This window comes from Solanum dulcamara, chromosome 5 (genome assembly GCF_947179165.1).
Source record: "Solanum dulcamara chromosome 5, daSolDulc1.2, whole genome shotgun sequence".
Taxonomy (NCBI): domain Eukaryota; kingdom Viridiplantae; phylum Streptophyta; class Magnoliopsida; order Solanales; family Solanaceae; genus Solanum; species Solanum dulcamara.
This window is the reverse complement of record NC_077241.1, coordinates 34,992,139-35,009,786: the sequence shown is the minus strand read 5'-3', so window position 1 is coordinate 35,009,786 and position 17,648 is coordinate 34,992,139. Positions and strand designations below refer to the sequence as shown.

At 39.4% G+C, this 17,648-nt stretch overlaps 1 pseudogene; it reads right to left on the bottom strand.

The window, feature by feature from the left end:
• Positions 1 to 8,848: 8,848 nt before the first annotated feature.
• LOC129890981 (5S ribosomal RNA) lies at positions 8,849 to 8,968 on the bottom strand (annotated as a pseudogene).
• Positions 8,969 to 17,648: the final 8,680 nt, after the last annotated feature.

Below are 17,648 nucleotides of genomic sequence, written 5' to 3'. Positions count from 1 at the left end.
GTTGATTTTCCGCTATTATTTATTGCATATTGATTCCTATTTTGAGTCGGCCGATGATACCTACTCAGTACATGTTGTCCTGTACTGACCCCTACTTATATCTTTCTTTAGTTTATTTTGTGGGGTGCAGCGAGTATTCCACCAACTTCGACTCGACCTCAGCTCTAGTCAGTCTCCAGTTCATAAGATTTCAGGGTGAGCTATCCTTCTAGCTGGCGATAGAATATCTTGTCATGGCATGGTGTCCTTAGTTTTTGGACACGTTATGTTATGTTATGTTATTTATTTATTTATTTATTTATTTGATGTTTGATAATTCGAGACTTAGTTTTAGAATTTAGATGTCCTTCATGTGATGACTTTGAGGTTTTGGGGAAAATGTATTTATTTGAGCTTCCGTGTTATTGTTATATTTATTAGTTGGGGTTTGTATCGGTTGTTATCCCACCTAGGAGGTTAAGTGTGGGTGCCACTCATGACCCATTTTGGTTCATGGCAAACTTGGTATAAGAGCTTTAGGTTCGGTGATCTCATCACACAAGGACAGGTCTAGTAGAGTCTTGCGGAATGGTATGGGGACACCTTTACTTTTATTTGAGAGGCTACGGGACTTTAGGAAATCTCCATTCCTTCTTTCTTTCATGCTATTACTTGAATCCAATTGGTATCTATGTGATACAAATTGGTATCTGACCTTTTTCACTCTATTTTCGCAAATGTTCCGAACTAAAACAATAGCATCGCCTGAGCCAGCTATTAGGGTTGTAGCTAGAGGGGGTTAGTGATGAGAGATCATGGTAGAGGTCGCAGGATAAAGCCCACCAGGGACAGAGATCAGGCAGCTAGGCAACGTCTTTTGACTTCTTCATAGATAAGCATATCTCCCAGACCTAGAGGGGCAAGAGGGGAGATGAGTTCCAAAATATAGAGCAAGGGAAGATATCGTTGTAGCCTATGAGACCAGGTTTCGTGCCTTATCCAAATATGATACACAACTTTGCTTAAGTCTAGAAGAGCAGATTTTGCCACTTTCTAAAAGGATTGTGGTCAGAATCTCTACTGCATATTCATAGATTGAGTGCATATCAAAAAGGGTCAAGATATGATTACTATAATGATATCGATGCTTACTTAGTTAGATTATGGATTGTGTTACTTCTATTAGCGACCTGACCTACGAAGAATGTATATCGCTTCGGATAGAGACAGAATGGGTCGAATTTGGTAATGTTTTGTAGTTATTCAATGGGTAAGAAGGTGTAGGTCATTTGGGGTGCGGTCTTCTTGATAGGTATAATGTGTTCTAGTGGTAGATCTTAGATACGATTAATGCATTTAGGTTGTTGAGTATATTCCAAAGATTCTAAATAAGGATTAATGACTTCATTGTAAGCTCCAAGAGAGTGGATCATATAGGAACGAAAAGATTATGGGTACAAAAAGATCCAACAAGTAAACTTGGGTAAAGGCAATCGAAGATTTTAGTAAGAACGTGCATATAAAATTGGGTTAGACCTTTAAAAGTGGTTGATTTTGTGATAGAGGTAGAAGGGTTAAAGCTAGATAGCTTCGCTACAAAGCCCATTGTTATGCTTTCCCCGAGAGGTCAGAGGCAGAGACATTCGATGCTATTATCACACGTACTTTTCTGATCTGTGATAGCTTGGCTTTCGTATTGTTTGATCCTGGATCCACATTTTCTTATGTATCTTCCGCATTTTTTGATGGACTCGATTTACATTGTGACTTACTTAACATGCCTATTCGTGTTTCTACTACTGTTGGTAAGTGTGTGTTAGTGGAGAAAGTGTATAGGTCTTGCCTTATGACTTTTGTGGGGAGCAGAACTTATGTAGATTTGATTATTCTGGAGATGGTTGACTTTGATGTAATCTTGAGTATGACTTAGCTCTTTCCAAATTTTGCTATCTTAGATTCCAATGCTAAGATGGTGCCATTAGCCAAGCCTGGGATAGATCAATTGGTATAGGAGGGTGACTATCTTCTCGCTCCAGTTTGGATTATCTCTTTTCTTCTTGCTAAGAGGTTGGTAAGTAAAGGTTGTTTAACCTTCCTAGCACATCTCAGGGATGATAGTTCTGAAGTTCCATCAATTGAGTCTATTTCTATAGTGCCTGAGTTTATGGATGTTTTCCCCGCAGACTTATCTGGTATGCCACCTGATAGGGATATAGATTTTTGTATCGGCCTGGAGTGCGACACTCCTCCTATTTCCATTCCACCTTATAGAATGGTCCAGGCTGAGTTGAGGGAGTTGAAGGCCTAACTTCAGGAGTTTTTGGGTAAAGGTTTTATTAGACCGAGTGTCTCTTCTTGGGGTACTCTAGTTTTATTTGTAAAGAAGAAGGATGGTAGCCTTCGTATGTGCATAGACTATAGACAGCTGAACAAGGTGACTATTAAAAATAGGTATCCCCTTCCTCGCATTGATGACTTATTCGATCAGTTGGAGGGTGTTTGTGTTTTCTCAAAAATTGATTTGAGGTTCAGTTACCATCAGCTGAAAATACGAGCAGCAAATGTACCAAAAACTGTGTTTCGAACCAGGTATTGACACTATGAATTCTTGGTAATGTCTTTTGGGCTTACAAATGCGCCTACTGCTTTCATGAGTTTGATAATGGAATCTTTAAGACATATTTGGATCTCTTTGTTATTGTTTTTATTAATGATATATTGATCTACTCAAAGAGCAGAAAAGAACATGAAGAGCATCTGAGAATTGTTCGGGAATTATTAAAGGACTATAATATCACCATTCTTTATCACCCGGGAAAAACTAATGTAGTGGCCGATGCCTTGAGCAGAAAAGCAGGGAGCATGGGAAGTTTAGCTCATTTGCAGGTTTCCAGACGTCCATTGGCTAGAGAGGTTCAAACTCTGGCTAATGACTTTATGAGGCTGGAAGTAATGGAGAAAGGAGGATTCTTGGCCTGTGTGGAAGCAAGATCTTCTTTTCTTGACAAAATTAAAGAAAACCAATTTGATGATGAGAAGATAAGCCGAATTTATGATATGGTCTTGCAGGGAGAGGCCAAAGAAGCGATGATCAATGAGGAAGGCATCTTGAGGATTAAGAGGCGGGTATGTGTTCCCCGTATTGATAATTTAATTCAGACTATTCTTGTAGAGGCTCACAGTTTGAGATACTCTATATATCCTGGTGCGACTAAGATGTATCGCGATCTGAGACAACATTATTGGTGGAGCAGAATGAAGTGTGACATTGTTAATTTTGTTACCCATTGTCCAAATTATCAATAGGTAAAATATAAGCACCAAAGGCCTGGAGGGACACTTCAAAGAATGTCCATTCCTTAGTGGAAGTGGGAAAGAATTGCGATGGATTTTGTGGTCGGCCTTCCAAAGACCTTGGGTAAGTTTGATTCAATATGGGTGATTGTTGATAGGTTAACTAAGTCTGCTCACTTCATTCCAGTCAAGGTGACTTATGATGCTGAGAAGTTAGCTGTTACACCCCACACTTTTGAACCTTGAAACATGTCCCTAATCTTCTTGGAGGTAGCCATGAGACCCCTACTATCCACACACATTAAACAACTTGAAGGAAATAAGAATGTGATACCTCGTGAGAGGGAAGGTTGGAAATAAAGTCATAAGAATCCGAAAGGAATTGGAGGCCAAGTAATGAGTCGGAGGACTCGATTTACCTACGTAAGCAACTAACTTGGAAGTCTCACATACTTAAGCTATTGGAGTACGTACAAAGCTTGCGTAGCATGGCTTACATAGGCTCTTAAAATAAGACGAGATTACGAACCCACGAGGGAAAAAAAAGTAACACGTGGCAGCCAATGGAGGAGTGCCACATGGCAGCACCTCAAGCAAGCAGGTGACCCACCTGCTTAGGGTCAAGTAGGTGACCCACCTGCTTGGGGGAGGTGGGCCCCACTGCCATGTGGCAGCCCCTAATTGGTTGCATAGATATGGTTGCCCAATCACGGCTGGACACGTGTCACCATAAGGGGATGACATGTGTCACCCCCATAGACACCCTATATATATGTGTATTATGACTAAGTATCTCATTCTTAGCCAAAGGTTCAGCCAAGAACAAGAAAAGAAAAACGTAGAGAGGAAGAGAAAAAGGTAGCCATGGTTTCTAAGAATTTAAGGTGAGTTCTTCATTTTTTCTCCGCGAATTACTTATCTACGGTGTTCCTCAAACACGTGGGTGTGTATATATGTATATTGGGATGCTTATGGAATCATTTATTCAGCTTAAAACTTGCAAGAGATAAGGAGAAGTTGAAGGAAAACCTTAGGAGCAACAAAGAGGGAGCTACGGGTTTGGGAAAAAAAAGGGGTAAGTCCCATTTTCATTCCGTAAATTAATTACTTAGAATATACTAAGATTATATGGAGGTATTATTAGTATAAAATTAAGGTTTGGTGCAGCAAAAATCGAACAGCAAGCTGCCACGATGTTACAACGCGCTAAAGTAAGTTCCGAGGCACAATTTCGGCAAGTTCTAGCCAATTTCGGGAAAGGTAAGTTCTTACCCTCTAATTTGAAGTTTATGATGTTAAATTAGGGTGTATTACACGCCTTAGGGGCTTCTGGAAGTTACGGAAAAGGTTTGAAAAGTTCAGCGTTCAAAATAAGCGAAATTGGAGTCGCTATAGTTGAATTATCGTCAAAATAAAGTATTGCTCTTGTGAGGTGCTTCTGCAGGGGTGTGGCTTGTTGTTGAACGGACTAAATATGTTCTAATGTAAGTTTAGGGTGCTGCTGGTCGAAGCCACATGACCCCCCATTGCGTATAATTAAAGGCGTTACAAAATAAAGGCTAGACGCCCTATTGTGATATCGTATTTTTGAATAAGTCGTTTGGAGTTTATGTTGTATATTGTTAGTGTGAATTGCTGCAGGTTGTTGTTTTTGGTTGGCTGTAGGTATTATGGACCTAATTGTAAATTTGGATAGGGCACATTATAGGGGAGGTGCTGCCCAATTTTCGTCGACGCCTTAGCGAATAACAGAACTAGTCGGGGAAACGACTAAGGAAATAGATTCCATTAATACTAAGGTGTAACCTAGAGTGATGGAAAGTTAAGAGGGGTTGATATTCATATTAATTTCATGTTGAATAGGTTCAAAGGACGGCGAGGCAAACAGGATAAGGAATAATTCAGACAAGGTATGTGAATCTCTCCTTTGACATGTTTTTGGCATAAGTATGTAAAGCTTTCTCTTGACATGTTTTGGCATAGGTAAGTAAAGATCATTCTCTTTTCTATGTTGGCATGTCCTAGTTGTAAGATGAATGTGATACGAGCTCCGGGGTAATTCCATTCTTAAGTATCTCTTATTTACTACTGGATGTTGAACTCTATGGTAGTTAAACTATTTCCCTGGAAAATCTTATATGTTAAAGAGGTATGAATGTACAAACTCCTAGTCATAAAACTATTCGAAGACAAATACTCTGTAATTCTTAAGTGAATAGTCTTACTTTAGTATATGTCTAGGAACCTCGAGATGTAATTAATGTAGCCCCTAACGATGTTTAGAGGGAAGCTAGAATGACTATACTATTACTCGAATTCTCAGACAATAACTTAGTCCTCTTATATAGTTGAGTCTCGGATAATAATTTAAACTGTGTTTGGTTTCTCACTACTTCACTCGTGTATACTGTAAAACTTATTCTCCGAGTCCCAGGCCGGTTGTCAGATTCATGCAATTCACTGCATTGTTCACCGAGTCCCTCGCTAGGGGGCCAGCATCCATATGTATATATATGATGGCCTAGGGCCTGAAAGTGATACTATGATGGTGTGTTGTAATAAGGTGACGATGGCCTGGGGCCTGATACTGATACTATGATGATGTGTTGTAATAAGGTGATGATGGCACGGGGCCTGATACTAATACAACATATATGATTCACCGGACCCCTGACGGGGCCGACTATATTGAAAATTTGAGCATGCATGTTTTTGTGAGTCACAGAGTATTGGTACATGTTTCTGATTTGATAATTGTTTCCCCTGCTTCTCTATTTTGGATATACCTCTAGTTGTACTATGTTACGTTTTACATACTCAGTACATATGTCATACTGACCCTCTTTTCGGGGGGCTGCATTCATGCTCGCAGGTACAGATACAAGTTTTGGGAGTCCGTCAGCTTAGGATTCCACGCAGCTCAGCTGGAAGAGGCTCCATTGTATCAGGGCCTAGTTTCTGATATTGTCCACTGATGTATAACATTATTTTATCCATTCAGGGGTACAGCGGGGGCCCTATCCCGCCATATGTTGTCATTTATATTTTTAGAGGTCTGCAGACATGTATATGTGGGTTGTGTATGTCAGTTTGATTCAGCTGAGTTTACATGATATATGATATATGTTATTATGTTATGGCAGCCTTGTCGGCTTGAGTGCCCTATCATGTTGTGATACAAATGCAAAGGGCTACAGATTTATGAAAATGTTATCGCCTAGTGGGGCTCTGTTATATGATATCATTTTATTTACAGTTCAATTTGACCATAGTTGATAGCTAGGTACACGGGGGGTCCAGGTCGGACCCCAATCACGGCCTACGGGGTTGGGTCATGATAGAAGTGGTATCAGAGCAGTTCGTCCTTGGATTGTCTACATACCGTGTCTAGTAGAGTCTTGGTTATCTATGTGTTGCGCGCCACATCTATAAATAGGAAGCTACAGGACATTTAGGATGTTACATTTCTTCTACATCTGAGATCGTGCTTTATATCCGAGTCATAGGAAAATTCCTTATACTAACCTTGGATCTTAATAGAAGGACGACACCAACAGAAGGAAGTAATTGACGACATGGAAAGTTACGAAGCATGCAGGTAAGTAAAGTAAAGCCACAGAAGATATCCGTCGGGTAAGTTATTGAAATAGAAAGTTGAAACCTAAAAGAAAAGCAGATAGGAAGTGCAATGGATGCAGTTTGAAGTTGGACATACGAGGTAAGTCCAGTATTTTTATATTAGTATTGACATTGAAAGCCCTGTGTGGCTGCGATATGAGACGATATTAAAAGCCCTTTGTGGATATGATATGACATGAATATATATATGTGTGTTGGCCTTGTGAGACATTGTTGGCATTTTCTGCGTGCAGGTTACGGGATAGTAAGAAGTGTAGAGGAAACTCTGCCGAATTTTTCCCAGAATGGGGAAAAGGAAATGAAGCATAGAATTTTGAGATGTTTGAGAAATTGATACCAAGTACCCCTACTGTGTTTAACCAAAGCTGTAAGAGGTATCCTTAAGGTCGCCGATAAGGGGCACCTTTTTCACTTGAAGAAATTTATTTCGGAGGAACAAAAGATTATTTAAGTAGTAAAGTTCAGACCACAGTATCTCCAGCTGTAACTATGCTGTAGAAAAAAAAAAGAGAAGCTCAGGTTGAAAGGTAAGATGTCCAATAATTGAGCTTCACTCATCTTTGAAAATACCAAACCCCGACTCCTATTGTAAATTAGATGAGTTGTTCATAACTCAAGGATAAACCCGGAAGGAGACCAGGTAGGTCAAGTATTAACAGAAGTACTGTGATGTTTAAGAGATTCTGGTTTCTTCCAACAATGGTTGGAAAATGGTTTACGATAATAGTTTATAGTTCTCCACCGACTAATTGGGGAAAGAGCTTCGAACAGAAGCACCTTAAAGAGATGTCAGGAACTGAATATGAGTATGAACTACAAGGGGGATATGTAAGTATGAATTGAACAGCGTGATAGAATTATAGAGGGATAAAGTAGAACCACTAGTAAGGCGCACTTGGTATACGTTGATTAAGTTAAAAGCCTGTGTTGATTACACAGTAAGGGCATGGGGCTCAAGATACAAAAAATGACGCGTATACACAACATCGCCCCAGAAATAGTGTAACCCTTAAGGGATGAGGATGGAAAACTTAAGGAACAAATGGCGAAACTTCTATTCGCCCCAAGAAGCAAAGGATATAGGTTGGGATAAAGCTACTACTTCAAGAAAACCTTAAATAGTTATCGTCGGAATACTAGTACTGCCTAGTGGAAATGGGAACGACTACAAGTACTGATTAATTTTTGATAAAGATAAGTAGAATGTGGCCTCAGATGAGCATTCCCATGGGTCCCATTACTCAAGTACAGAGTAACAGATGAGGTGTCGCACTATATATGGAAAGGTTTTCGTCGCTTCATAATTTAGCCAAGGCTCCGTACGCGGATAGTCCGATTATAAAATATGAAGATAGATGGAGACATGATGTAATACCAAGTAGATTGGAGGAAGAGAATGGGCGAAATTGAGTCTGGACAAAGAAACATAGAGCAAGGTACAAGCAGATAAAAGTACGAGTACCCTCTAAAGGGGGGAAGTTAATGAGAAAATGGCAAAAGTAGGAGGAGGCAACTGATATGGCAATATATTTGAGATGGACGTCTAAACATCAACAAGACATCTTACTGAACCAAGTTGGAAAGGTCCGGAAGCTACCAATAATTGGATAGAAGCTAGAATGCTACATAAGGCGGCGTTAAGAAGTTTGTGACGAGATCCTAAACAACATAACACTAGAAGGCAGCTGCGTATAAAAACAGAAAGGTGTAACCATGAAAGGATATCAACCAACTTACGAGACATTACGAAGGGTAATGACAGCATGCTAGACCAAAAGCCAAAACGTTGGTTATAGTGGAGATAAAGGTCTACGCTGATACTGGATGCAAGATAATAGACGAAAGGATAGGGAAAAACATAAAGACTCGTGAGACAACACTGAGGTAAATCTGAAGCTAAGTTGAGTGCCCCACACATTATGGCAAGGATTACAATGAAACGCAACACAAAGACTTCCTAGAGAGGTCACCCATCCTAGTATTACTCTCACCCCAACACGCTTAACTTCAAAATTCTGATGGAACTTAATGCATTAGTGCTGGTGTGATCGCGCGAGATGGAAGAATCTGAACTAGCGATGGAGAAACGATATGAGATTATGTACCTAGAGTATTATAAAATACGTTAAGTCAATTGTAACAAGGGCTTAAGCAAACCAAGAAGGATTAGCTAATTGCTAACTGATGACACGCTCAAATGCCACAGCTCTTCAACATAGAACCAGTTAATGAAAGGAAAACCGCAGAATGACTATATGGGCCAGTGGGCGAGGGAAATTTCGACACCACGTGGTAGCCAACTCTGAGGGCGAAAAAGCAGAACCCAAAAGGTAAGGGTACCAGCTGATGTAATTTACGGATGGCAGGAAGCAATGCCCAAGGTCAAAAATTTCACAATATGACTAGGACTACAAGACTCACTTCACACTCCAGCACCAGATGAATCTGGAGGGAATGTTACTTGTGGATTAACGATATTAGTCCCTACTCCTTCGATTAAAAGTTACCTGCTCCGCCAAGAGGGTGTAAAATTGTAGAGTAAAAGAGTGGTAGGACCTTACGGAGTCCCCACAACTATTATCCTAGGCAAGGGAGCCCAAGTTACAATTAATTATCGAGAGATACAAAGATAGGCTAAGCCAAATTACCGAGATGGAATTAGTTCTACGGGTGGAGTAAGAATTGGCCACGAGTGGACCAAAGATCTACCCCGACATTGGGTGTAGGATAAGGGAAAAAAGGCAGGGTAAAATATGAGGACTAGCGAGATAACGCTAGGATACTTTTTGTACCCTCTCGTCATTTTGTAAGGAAGAAAATGACACAGGATAATATGTCTAGAGGATTACAAGTAGGGGTAAGGAAAGTGGTGAAATAGCTTAAACGAAACTGGCAGAACTAGCCGGTTACTACAGGATGGCAAGTATATACGTCAAAGTTCCATCGGAATTATACCAGATTATGTTAGACAAAGCACAAAATGACTATGAGAGCTATTATATGAGGGGACTGCAGCATTATTCGGTAGCCAACCCTAAGGATTGGAAAAAAAGGGGAAGAAGGACCCAAAAGATCGAATGCCAGTCAAAGTTCTGAAAAGAGTCGAGAAGGGCTATACGAGGCTAGCGGTTCCCAAATTATCAACAATGTTATGAACCTATTTTGTACTCTATAAGAGTAGGGTGATATATGGTTTATTGTGAGTAGGCTAATAAATCAGCCCATTTACTTTCAATCAAGAGCACCTATGCAGCTACTATTAGGTGGAGCTATACAACATGGAGGTAGTAAGGTTCTGTGAGGTTTCCCCAGCTAATATCTTAGATGGAAGAACTTCAATTAAGATTAACATTAGGACATCAGTCCAAGAAAAGCTCGGGAGCATAGATAGGTCTTAGTACTGCATTTTTCCTTGAGCTGCAGAATTGACTGAGCATACTATTATATGGTTGGCTTTAAGAGTAAGTGAGATGATCATCCACCACTTATTAAGGTTACCTACCATAATGGCTACCACTCTGGTATCCCAATGACTCCGTACAATACTGGTAGAGTAAGACGTGTAAGTCCCCTATTGGATGGGTAGATATTAGAAAGACCAAGCTAAAAAGGCCCCGACATGATTAAGCAAGCTATTAACTAAAAGCCCAGAGTCGGCAAGAATGATATACAGATAATCGACATCGACATACAGAGTTCAAGTTGATGAATGGATGGTCATAATAGGGTCACCTAGAAAAGGAACTTGACCCAGAATATGTTAGACTGTATCAAATTACTCGTAAGGTGGGCAACGTGGCTAGTAAGATGAGCTTACCACCTTATTTGGAAACTATACGCCCAGCCCATCAGATAAAAATGCTTTGCAAGGGTACTGCCAAGTCACCCAGGGTATATTCCATAGATGAGGTCTAGGAGATGGAACCCTGCAAGGAAAAAAAACCTATCGCCATCGTAGATCGGCAAACTAGAAGATTGTAGTCTAAAGATATGCCTTGCGTCAAGATATTATGGCAAAATTAAAACCAGAAAAGGGGATGACCTGAGAAATTGAAGAAGACAGGAAACACAAGTATTCGTACCTATTTCCCAATATCTACAGGTAACCCCAACTCCTGAAACCTGTATATTAATCACTCAGGTAGGAGTATGTATTATAACAACAGCAAAGAACCTCCCAAAACTCTATACAAAGTTCTAAGGGAGATTTTGTTTAACATTCGGGGACGAATGTTCTAAAGGGGGGAAGGATGTTACACCCCACACTTTTTAACCTTGAAATGTGTCCCTAATCTTCTTGGAGGTAGCCATGAGACCCTTAATATCCACACAGATCAAACAACTCGAAGGAAAGAAGAATGTGATACCTCGTGAGAGGGAAGGTTGGAAATAAAGTCATAAGAATCTGAAAGGAATTGGAGGCCAAGTAATGAGTCGTAGGACTTGATTTACCTACGTAATCTACTAACTTGGAAGTCTTGCATACTTAAGCTATTGGAGTACGTACCAAGCTTGCGTAGCATGGATTATATAGGCTCTTAAAATAAGATGAGATTACGAACCCACGAGGGGAAAAGGTGATACGTGGCAGCCAATGGAGGAGTGACACGTGGCAGCACCTCAAGAAAGCAGGTGACCCACCTGCTTGGGGTCAAGTAGGTGACCCACCTGCTTGGGGGAGGTGGCCCCCACTGCCACGTGGTAGCCCCTAATTGGTTGCATAGATATGGTTGCCCAATCACGGCTGGACATGTGTCACCCTAGGGGGATGACATGTGTCACCCTTATAGACACCCTATATATATGTGTATTATGACTATCTCATTCTTAGCCAAAGGTTCAGCCAAGAACAAGAAAAGAAAAACGTAGAGAGGAAGAGAAAAAGGCAGCCATGGTTTCTAAGAATTTAAGGTGAGTTCTTCATTTTTTCTCTGCGAATTACTTATCTACGGTATTCCTCAAATACGTGGGTGTGTATATATGTATATTGGGATGCTTATGGAATCATTTATTCAGCTTAGAACTTGCAAGAGATAAGGAGAAGTTGAAGGAAAACCTTAGGAGCAACAAAGAGGGAGCTACGGGTTTGGAAAAAAAAAGGGGTAAGTCCCATTTTCGTTCCGTAAATTAATTACTTAGAATATACTAAGATGATATGGAGGTATTATTAGTATAAAATTAAGGTTTGGTGCAGCAAAAATCGAACAGCAAGCTGCCACGACGTTACAACGCGCTAAAGTAAGTTCCGAGGCACAATTTCGGCAAGTTCTAGCCAATTTCGGGAAAGGTAAGTTCTTACCCTCTAATTTGAAGTTTATGATGTTAAATTAGGGTGTATTACATGCCTTAGGGGCTTCTGGAAGTTAGGTAAAAGGTTTGAAAAGTTCAGCGTTTGAAATAAGCAAAATTGGAGTCGCTATAGTTGAATTGTCGTCAAAATAAAGTATTGCTCTTGTGAGGTGCTGCTGCAGGGGTGTGGATTGTTGTTGCACGGACTAAATATGTTCTAATGTGGGTTAGGGTGCTTTTGGTCGAAGCCACATGACCCTCCATTACGTATAATTAAAGGCGTTACAAAATAAAGGCTAGACGCTCTATTGTGATATCGTATTTTTGAATAATTCGTTTGGAGTTTATGTTGTATATTGTTGGTGTGATTTGCTGAAGGTTGTTGTTTTTGGTTGGATTTAGGTCTTAGAGACCTAATTGTAAATTTGTATAGGGTACATTATAGGGGAGGTGCTGCCCAATTTTTGTCGACGCCTTAGCGAATAACAATACTAGTCGGGGAAACGACTAAGGAAATAAATTCTATTAATACTAAGGTGTAACCTAGGGTGATGGAAAGTTAAGAGGGGTTGATATTCATATTAATTTCATGTTGAATAGGTTCAAAGGATGGCGAGGCAAACAGGATAAGGAATAATTCAGACAAGGTATGTGAATCTCTCCTTTGGCATGTTTTTGGCATAAGTATGTAAAGCTTTCTCTTGACATGTTTTGGCATAGGTAAGTAAAGCTCATTCTCTTTTCTCTGTTGGCATGTCCTAGTTGTAAGCTGAATATGATACGATCTCCAGGGTAATTCCATTCTTAAGTATCTCTTATTTACTACTGGATGTTGAACTCTATGGTAGTTAAACTATTTCCCTGGAAACTCTTATATGTTAAAGAGGTATGAATGTACAAACTCCTAGTCATAAAACTATTCGAAGACAAATACTCTGTAATTCTTAAGTGAATAGTCTTACTTTAGTATATGTCTAGGAACCTCGAGATGTAATTAATGTAGCCCCTAACGGCGTTTAGAGGGCAGCTAGAATGACTATACTAGTACTCAAATTCTTAGACAATAACTTAGTTCTCTTATATAGTTGAGTCTCGGATAATGATATAAAATGTGTTTGGTTTCTCACTACTCCACTTGTGTATACTGTAACACTTCTTCTCCGAGTCCTGGGCCGGTTGTTAAATTTGTGCAATTCACTGCATTATTCACTGAGTCCCTTACTAGGGGGACGGCATCCGTATGTATATATATGATAACTTGGGGCCTGATACTGATACTATGATGGTATGTTGTAATAAGGTGACGATAGCCTGGGGCCTGATACTGATACTAAAAAGATGTGTTGTAATAAGGTAACGATGGCATGAGGCCTGATACTGATACTACATATATGATTCACCAGACCCCTAACGGGGCCGACTATATTGAAAATTTGAGCATGCTTGTTTTTGTGATTCATAGAGTACTGGTACATGTTTCTGATTTGATAATTGTTTCCCCTGCTTCTCTATTTTGGATATACCTCCAGTTGTACTATCTTACGTTTTACAAACTCAGTACATATGTCATATTAACCCCCTTTTCGAGGGGCTACGTTCATGCCCGCAGGTACAGATACAGGTTTTGGGAGTCCGTCAACTTAGGATTCCATGCAACTCAGCTGGAAGAGGCTCCATTGTATTGGGGCCTAGTTTTTGATATTGTCCACTGATGTATAACATTGTTTTAACCATTTGGGGGTACGATGGGGGCCCTATCCCGCCATATATTATCATTTATATTTTTAGAGGTCTGCAGACATGTATATATGGGCTGTGTATTTCAGTTTGATTCAGCTGAGTCTACATGACATATGATACATGTTATTATGTTATGGCAGCCTTGTCGGCTTTGGTGCCCTGTCATGTTCTAATACAAATGAAAAGGGCTACAGGTTTATGAAAATGTTATCGCCTAGTGGGGCTCTGTTACATGATATTATTTTATTTACAGTTGAATTTGACCATAGTTGATAGCTAGGTACATGGGGGGTCCAGGTTGGACCCCAGTCACAACCTACGGGGTTGGGTTATGACATAAGCCAAACTCTATATCTGCGAGATTGTTCAATTTCATGGAATTCCAGTTTTTATTATATCAGATAGAGGTACGCAATTTACTTCTAACTTTTGGAGGACCTTGCATGCTGAGTTCGGTACTAGATTGGATCTTAGTACTATATTTCACCCTCAAACCGATGGGCAGTCTGAGAGGACAATTCAAGTGCTGGAGGATATGCTTCGTGCATGCGTGATAGATTTTAGTGGTCATTGGGATCAGTTCCTACCCTTGGCAGAGTTTTCGTATAATAATAGCTATCATTCGAGTATTGATATGGTTCCGTTTGAGGCATTGTAAGGAAGGAGATGTAGATCTCCTATTGGTTGGTTTGATGCATTTGAGGTGAGACCCTGGGGACATGATCTTTTGAGGGAATCATTAAAGAAGGTGAAATTCATTCTGGAGAAGCTTCTAGCAGCTTAGAGCAGACAGAAGGAGTATGCAGACTGAAAGGTCAGGGACATGGATTTTATGGAGAGAGAGCAAGTATTGTTGAAGGTTTCGCCCATGAAGAATGTGGTGAGATTTGGTAATCGAGGGAATATCAATCCGTGGTATATTGGGCCATTTGAAGTTCTTAAGCGTGTTGGAGAGGTGGCCTATGAATTAACTTTACCTCCAGGTTTGTCTGGAGTGCACCCAGTGTTTCATGTGTCTATGTTAAAGAAATATCGTGTTAATGGTAACTATATTATTCGTTGGGATTCAGTCTTACTTGATGAGAATTTGTCTTACGAGGAGGAGCCTGTAGTTATTCTTGATAAGGAGGTACCAAAGTTGAGGTCAAGGGAGATTGCATCTGTAAAAGTTCAATGGAAGAATCGTCCGGTTCAGGAGTCCACTTGGGAGACTAAGGCAGATATGCGTGGAAGATATCCATATCTGTTCGTCAAACCAGGTACCCTTTTCAACCCTAGCTCTTCTCTTGACCATTCAGGGATGAACGGTGGCTAAATTGGTATCTGTTGTAACGACCCATTAGGTCATTTTGAGAACTAGAGGTTTTTACTTCATTAAAGACCCATTCCGTAAATTTTTAATGGTTTTTTTTTTACTATTCAATAACTATGGCTTTTTATTCATAAAATACTCATCCTGTAAATTTTTAATGGGTATTTGGACTAGTCGATAACTACAGTTATTTAATTGAGGGGTAAATTTAGATAACTTAATTAATTAATGGGCTAAAGTGATAATATATTTAATACCTTATACCACTTATTCCATATTTATTAAAAATCAGTTAGTGGGATTGTAATCTTTAATACCTAATTAATTAGAAAAGTAAGGAAAAAGAAGGAGGAACTTACGTGCAACGGAAGAGGGAAAACAGAGAAGAATGATTAGGTAAGAATTACCTCTACCTCGCAATTGGTTAGCACTAATTATGTATGTATATGGGATAAGACGTAGTAGCATGTTAATACAAATTAAAAAGTGTTGGATGAGTTTGGAATGTGACAGTAGTTAATGTTAAGGGTTTAGGTTTTGTAGGGACATAGTCTTGAAGTTTTCTTTACTAACTAATGATTATTAAATGATAAAAAGGTATAAGTGGGTAATGATGTGCTAGTGCTGCATACTGTTAACTTATAATTGGATACCATTGGTTTCTAATTGTGGCTCCGATGTCCGAAATTCATCTTAGGTTATCACATTATAATTCAAGTTCTGATATATTTAAATAGATAATTAAATAATAGGTATTATACTACATGAATACCATTAGAGTTATGATATTAGAGGAATTGATGCTTAACCCTAGGCTTGATTTTTTAGGGAATTGATTATAGAGTTGGGTGAATTGTTAGGTCTAGGATAGTTATATAGTAATATGGGTGTCTACAGACTCGTGTACTTATGAATATTATATAATTGATAGATTGGAAACGTGAGGCTTTGAAAGAAGGAAAGACATTCGTGAATTAGCTTGCTTGGATTCAGTTCTTCAGTTGAGGTAGGTTATAGTTTTATTTCTATATCATAGATAGACTCTAAATAGTGATTGATATTAATTGAGTAATGTGTGAAGTTTACTATGCATTTAATTGTTGTGGTTTGGATGGTTGATATGTTATTGTGGTTGGTCTGAAATCCCGAGACCATGAAATCCATAATCTTGAACTTTCCCTATCAAAAATGGTGCCTTGAATATAGAAGGCTTGATGAAATATTGTTAATGAAGTGGAATGTAGTGGAATGTAATCATGAAAAATGATAAATTAATTATATTTGGATCAGGTGTCACATTCCGACACGGTATATTTGGATCGGGTGTCACATTTTGGAATGGTATATTTGGATCGGGTGTCACGCTCCGACGCAGTAATATTAAAGGAAACAAATAAAAATGACTTAATGTTACCCAATCTTCAATAACTAATTTCCCAAAAGAGCGTGATGTGGAGGCCTGAGTCCTCATGTGTGATCTTGATATTGTTGACTAGTTATGTAATTGTTCACTGGTTGCCACCTATTAAGTGCTATGGTTGATTTCCCGCTATTATTTATTACATATTGATTCCTATTTCAAGTCGGCAAATGAAACCTACTCAGTACATGTTTTCCTGTACTGACCCCTACTTATATCTTTCTTTATTTTATTTTGTGGGTACAGCGAGTGTTCCACCGACTTCGACTTGACCTCAGCTCTAGTCAGTCTCCAGTTCATAAGATTTTAGGGTGAGCTATCCTTCTAGCTGGCGATGGAATCTCTTGTCATGGCATGGTGTCCTTAGTTTTTAGACACGTTATGTTATTTATTTATTTGGTGTTTGATAATTTGAGACTTAGTTTTAGAATTTAGATGTCCTTCATGTGATGACTTTCAGGTTTTGGGGAAAACGTATTTATTTGAGCTTCTGTGTTATTGTTATATTTATTAGTTGGGGTTTGTATCGGTTGTTATCCCACCTAGGAGGTTAAGTGTGGGTGTCACTCATGACCCATTTTGGGTCGTGATAAAATTGGTATCAGAGCTTTTGGTTCGGTGATTTTATCACACAAGGACAGGTCTAGTAGCATCTTGCAGAATGGTACGGGGATGCCTTTACTTTTATTTGAGAGGCTATGAGACCTTAGGAAATCTCCATTCCTTCTTTCTTTCATGCTATTACTTGAATCCAATTGGTATCTATGTGATACAAATTGGTATCTGACCTTCTTCACTCTATTTTCACAAATGTTCTGAACTAAAACAATAGCATCACCTAAGCCAGCTATTAGGGTTGTAGCTAGAGGGGGTTAGTGATGAGAGATCATGGTAGTGGTCGCAGGAGAAAGCCCACCAGGGACAAAGATCAGGCAGCTAGGCAACGTCTTCTTACTTCTTCATAGAGAAGTATAT